Source organism: Prionailurus viverrinus, chromosome B4, assembly GCF_022837055.1.
Source record: "Prionailurus viverrinus isolate Anna chromosome B4, UM_Priviv_1.0, whole genome shotgun sequence".
NCBI classification, from domain to species: domain Eukaryota; kingdom Metazoa; phylum Chordata; class Mammalia; order Carnivora; family Felidae; genus Prionailurus; species Prionailurus viverrinus.
In genome coordinates, this window is record NC_062567.1 from 75,895,354 (window position 1) to 75,901,517 (window position 6,164).

The following is a 6,164-nucleotide window of genomic DNA, read 5'->3' on the forward strand; positions in this document are numbered from 1 at the left end:
TGGAAAGCCCACAAAACTCTTCTCAACTCTAGTAAGCCTCTACTCTCCTTCAGCTTGTTGAAAAGGATGGACCTAGATCCATTTCTGCCTCTCCATGGGGGCAGGGGGGCAGGAGGGAGTGGAAGCTTTGTCCCAGAGGGAGGCTCCTGAGTCAGCTGCTCCCCATGCCTCCAACACACACACACACACACACACACACACACACACACACACACCCCTCCCAAACCTCCACCTCAAATTGGGCCTGGGCACTGAGGATGGGGAAGGGGATGCTGGGGGACTCAGGAGAGGTGGGGAACAAGGGCTTGAGTGTTTCCGGAGTGAGGCCAGGCTCCAGCCTGGCATAGGGATGTGTGCATGGGAACTGGGTGAAGTTTGCATTGCTGTAGCTGGCAGCCGAGCCCAGGGCTGGTCGGGGCTGCTGGAGAAGTCTGTCTGCATGGTGATTTGGACTGGAGCCACCAGGCCAGTCTGACACAGCTGCCCCGGTTGGGTGGGGGGGTTACGTAGACCCATGGGACCTGGGTCTTTGCTGTCTGGTTCTACCAAGAAAGGGACAGAGAAGCCATAGACCCATGCCTGGTTCTACTCATTACCCATGACCACCTCTGCTTATGGGACCAACTCTGGGGTGAGGGTCGACCTCCCTTCACTGGCCTCCTTCTCTTTTACTGCCACTGAGCCCTATAGGTTCCCAAGCCTCCTCTCTGGTCACACCTTTCCCTGGAATGTTCCTAAATGGCTGGCCACCTCTTCCAGGAAGCCTTTGTGAACTAGTCAGAGGGAGGCTGTGATTTCTCCTCCTGTCTCAGCAGACAGCTTGTAAAATGCCGTTTCCAGGGCTTCCCAGGTAACTCCAATTATCTCCTTCCACACCCACTTGTCTTGGGTGCTGTCATTCGTCCCCCTCTTTGGTCCTGTCCCCGCCTGCTCCCGTATCTTTTGAAGGCCACACCCAGTGTCGGGAATATGCACTTAATAACCCACATCTCTCTTGCAACGTGAAATGCTCCTAAGAGGTCACTTCTTCCAGGAAGTCTTCGAGACCTAATTGAGTGAGAGAGATGCTTTACCCCACCCTGGAGACCCAGGCAACTTGCCCACTGCCCACACAGCCCATTCAAGTTGGGCATCGCCCATCATCTCTGCTGGTCTCCACACTTTTTAGTTTTTGAATCGACACCATGTCCTGGTGCTGGGACACCAATCTTTAAGGGTTTTCTAGCCCCGTGACACTTTCTTTGGCTTTCTTTCATGACTCAGTACCCTAGATGAGAGGAGTGAGGTCTGAGCAGCCGGGAGGAGCTGGATGACCCACTGTGCTGTCCCCAGTGCATCCAGGACAGGGCCCTGCAGGGCCCATGCAGTCAGTACAGCTGTTCCCAGGCCTGCCCACCTTCCCTCTCACAGGCTTCCCTACAGGAACTTCAAGAATCCCCATAGTTTCTTCCTAAACCCTATCCACGTACCTTCCTGCAGGTGGCTTTCCCGGGAGGCTTTGCTGTTGCCTGTGGCCACTCTGGGTCAGCTCATCAATTAATATAGGGCCTCTAATTTCAGAATTGGACCTTAGTAATGGTTTGGAAAAATTTTCTCTTACTCATTTTTTTTAAGTTTATTTATTTATTTGGAGAGAGACAGAGACAGTGCAAGTGGGGGAAGAGCAGAGAGAGAGAGGGAGAGAGAGAGAATCCTAAGCAGATTCCGAGCTGCCAGCGCAGGGCCTGACACGGGGCTGGAATTCACGAACCATGAGATCGTGACCTGAGCCGAAACCAAGAGTCAGATGCTTAAACCGACTGAGCCACCCAGGTGCCCCCTTCTTGACTTTTTTTTTTTTTTTTAGCACTAGAACCATTTCCCTAAATTACAACAGGAAAACAGCTATCTAAAGCTATAAGTATGTAACTCTGTAACTGTATACATATATATATTTATTTATAAAACAGGTAAGATTGGCATGTGGTTTCTCTGCTTGCCCTGCTCCCCTCCACTCCATTTTCAACACCTAGAGTGATCCCCTTAAAATAGGAAGTTGGAGCCTGTCACTCTTCTGTTCAAATGCTTTGGTGATTCCCCATTTTGCTCAGAGTAAGACATAGTCCTCAGGATGCCCAACAGGGTCCTGTACCGCCTGACCCTGTTGTCCCCCTTTTCACGTCATCTCGCTCTCGGCCACCACACTGGCCTTCCGCTGCTCCCCGGACATGCCTGCAACACTATTAACTCAGGGCCTTTGCACTGGCTGTTCCTTCTGCCCAGAATGTTCTTCCCTCAGTCTCAGGCTTGCTCCATTGTTACCTGTGGGTCTTTTCTTGCCTTCAAAGAGGCTCCCTGATGGTTCTTTATAAAATGGCAACTGTGGCCTCCCATCCCCAGGACATTCTTTGTTCAGGCCTATCTTGTTCTGATCTTTTTCTTCTGCATGGCACTTAACACCTTCTAACGCTCAGTAATTGACTTATTTATTCTGTTTGATTATTGTCAGTCTTTCTTCTTACTCCCCCAAACAAGAAAACAAAAGTGCACAGGAGCAAAGACTTTGTCTGTTTTGTTCATTGGTGGTCCCCAAGCACTTAGAACAGCACTGGGAATATAGTAAATAGTAAATATTTAATAGTAAATATATTTATATATTTAATAGTAAATATAGTAAATATAGTAAATATTTGTTGACTGACTGTGTAAGCGAATAGATACCTTGGATATGTTAGATATTTAATATTGGCAGAAAATGCAGCCTTGTGAGAAGAACTGGCCTTTCAGCCCCAAGGAGCACACCCAGTTTGAAGCCCTCAGGGTTCAGAGCTCACCGAGGCTTTTTCCTGTGTGAGGTGGTGGTTTCTTGAACGCCTGTAGGGAACAAAGACTTACAGAGACACAGAATGGTGTAAACAGGGATATGCTGGGCTGGTGAGAGAGAGGGTGGGTTTCTTTGTTAAAAATGCTATGCGTTGTTGTAATATTTGTGTCGCAAGCACGATTTTGGAGGATAAAATTGTTTTAAAAGATTCTAAACTGCCCACAAGAGCATTCGGCCAATGTAGTTGGAAAATCCCGTGCAGCGCCTCCTGGAAGGTTGCTGGCCAGCAGAGGGCAGCAAACCCCCACCACTGGCCCTGCGAGTCTGAGCCCAGGATGCAGAACGGGAGAGGCCGGCGAGAAGATGCTAAAAAGAGTCTGCTGACACTTCAGCATCCGCCCATGTTTGGTACCGGATTGGCAGAATTGCTGAACACAGCTACCCTCCATTAGTCATAAAACCAGAACCACCGCCACCGCCATCATGAAAACAGTAGCCATTTGCTGTGCACCCACTGTGCGCCAGGCTGGGTGCTGAGCCCCTCAGTTTTGTCACTGTGTGTCACCTCCGCAACGACTCTTTGAAGGAAGGAATGTTTTCCCACTTTACAGACGAGGCAAGAGGCTTATTGAGATTGACACAACAACTATGTGGTGACCGGCATGGGCTCTGGAGTCAGAGCACCTTTGTGTCCACCACTCACTCAGCCTCTCTGGGACTTGCTTCTGTCATCTGTCAAATAATCATGAAAGAATCTTAAGAGAGAATAATACAAGTACCTACCACATAATGTTATTGAGAGAATGAAGTGAGTTAAAACATGAAAAATTCCTGCCTATTATTTAGGACCACTGGCCACACAGCTGGTACCTGGAGCACCTGATAGTGGCTCTGCCCACACCAGAGTTCACGGGTTTGACCCCTATGTGATCCTTGGGGGAGAATTTGGGGGGACAATTGACCTCTTAACAATATTGAGTCTTCCAGTTCATGAAGAGCGTCTCTGTCCATTTACTTGTCATCTTTGATTTCTTTCATTGTTGTTTTGTGATTTTCAGCACACAGATGGATCCTTCCCATACTTCGTAAAGGCTTATGTACACCGAAACATTTCACTTTGGGGGTGCTATTGCAAACGATACGTAAAGAATGTTTAATTTCCAACTGCTCTTTGCCTGGACATAGAAAGGCAGTTGGTTTTTGTATCTGGGCCTTGCATTCTGCAACCTTGCTAAACTATAGATTCAAGCTTCCACAACCCCCTCTTTGGATCCCTTCTATTTGCGAGAGCAGCTCACAGAAGTCAGAGAAGCATTTTCCTTACTAGATTATTGTTTTATTATAAAAGGATGCAACCCACAAACAGCCAGACGGAAGAGATGCTAGGGCACAGGGCTTTGCCACTCTCCCCACATCTCCATGCGTTCACCAACCCGGAAGCTCTCTGAACCCAGTCCTTTTGGGTTTTTAGGGAGGCTTCAGTACCTCGTCCTGATTAAACCTCCAGCCCCTATTGATCCATTGAACCTCCAGCCCCCATTCCAACTCTGAGAAGTTTCAACCCTGTAATCACTGGTTTGGTCTCCTGGCAACTAGCCTCTCTCCTTAGGTACAGCCTAAAAGTCACCTTACTAACATAACAAAAGACAACTTTATCACTCTCCTCACTTGGGAAATTCCAAGGGTTTTAGGATCCCTATGCCAGGAAGGGGCAAATCCAAATATCCATTTTTTATTATAAATCACAATACCACACGTGCCCATAAAGCCAGCCCTGTATTTGGGTTATTGATTTCATCTTGAATGAGATTTGGGAACTTGTGTTTTTCAAGAAATTAATCCATTTCCTCCAAGTTCCCAGATTTATGGGCATAGAGCTGTTTGTAATACTCCTTTATTATCCTTTTAATATCTGCAGTGTCTGTAGAGATGTCCCCCTTTTCACTCCCGATATTGCTAATTTTTGTCTGCTTTCTCCTGCCCCTTGCTCAGTTTGGCTGGGGGTTTCTCCATCTTACCAGTCTTCAGAAAGAACCAGCTTTTCAGTTGCATGACGTTGTCATTCTGCTTTTCAATGTCTGTTTTCTGCTTTTATCTTTCTTATCTCCTTTCTTCTGCTTTCTCTATGTTTATGTTGCTATTCTTTTCCTACTTTCTTAAAAGAGAAGCTTAAATAATTGATTTGAGACCCTACTTCTATTCTAACTTAAGTATCCAATGTGGTAAATTTCCCTCGAAGCACTGGGTTAGCCGGATCTTAAAATTTTGATATGCTGTGTCCATTGTCATTCAATGGAAATATTTTCTCATTGTCCTTGTGACTTTCTTTTTGGTCTCTGTGTTATTTAGAAGTGTGCTGCTTGATTTTCAACTATTTGGAGGTATCCTCGAGATGTTTCTGATACTGATATATAATTTAATACCATTATGGTTAAAGAACATGCTTTGTGTGGGGTTGGCTTTTTTAAATTTGTTAAGATTTGTTTTGTGGCCCAGAAATGGGCTATTTTGGTAGATGTTCCCTGTTGTCACTTGAGAGGAATGTGTATTTTTTTTAAGTTTTGGAGTAGAATGTTCTATAAATGTCAATTAAATCAGGTTCATTGATAGTGTGGCTCAAGTCTTCTGTATTCCCATTGACTTTCTGTCTACTTGTTCTGTTGATTACTGAGAAAAAATTGTTTAAATCAAGTATGATTGTGGATTTGCCCATGTTGATTTTCAGTTCTATCAGTTTGTGGTTTATGTGTTTTGAAGCTCTGTTATTAGGTGCATCTGCATTTAGAATTGTTATGTCTTCCTGCTGAATAGCCCCTTTTCATTTTTCTCTAACTTAAAAATATTTTTTCAATATTTGTTTCTCTTTATTTTTCATATTGGATAATTTCTATTGATCTGTCTTCAAGTTATTGACTTTCTTTTGTCCTCTCCTTTTTGTTGTAGAGCCCATTAATAGTTTTTAAATTTTATATGTAGTGTTTTTTTTGTTCTAACATTTCCATTTGGTTCTGTTTTTATAGTTTCTATTTTGTGCTGAGATTTCCTACCTTTTTTTTTTAAATTTTTTTTTCAACGTTTTTTATTTATTTTTGGGACAGAGAGAGACAGAGCATGAACGGGGGAGGGGCAGAGAGAGAGGGAGACACAGAACCGGAAACAGGCTCCAGGCTCCGAGCCATCAGCCCAGAGCCCGACGCGGGGCTCGAACTCACGGACCGCGAGATCGTGACCTGGCTGAAGTCGGACGCTTAACCGACTGCGCCACCCAGGCGCCCCAAGATTTCCTACCTTTTAATTCAATTCAAATGTGTTTAGTTTTATCTAATGAAACACCATTATAGTAGCAATTTAAAATCTTTGT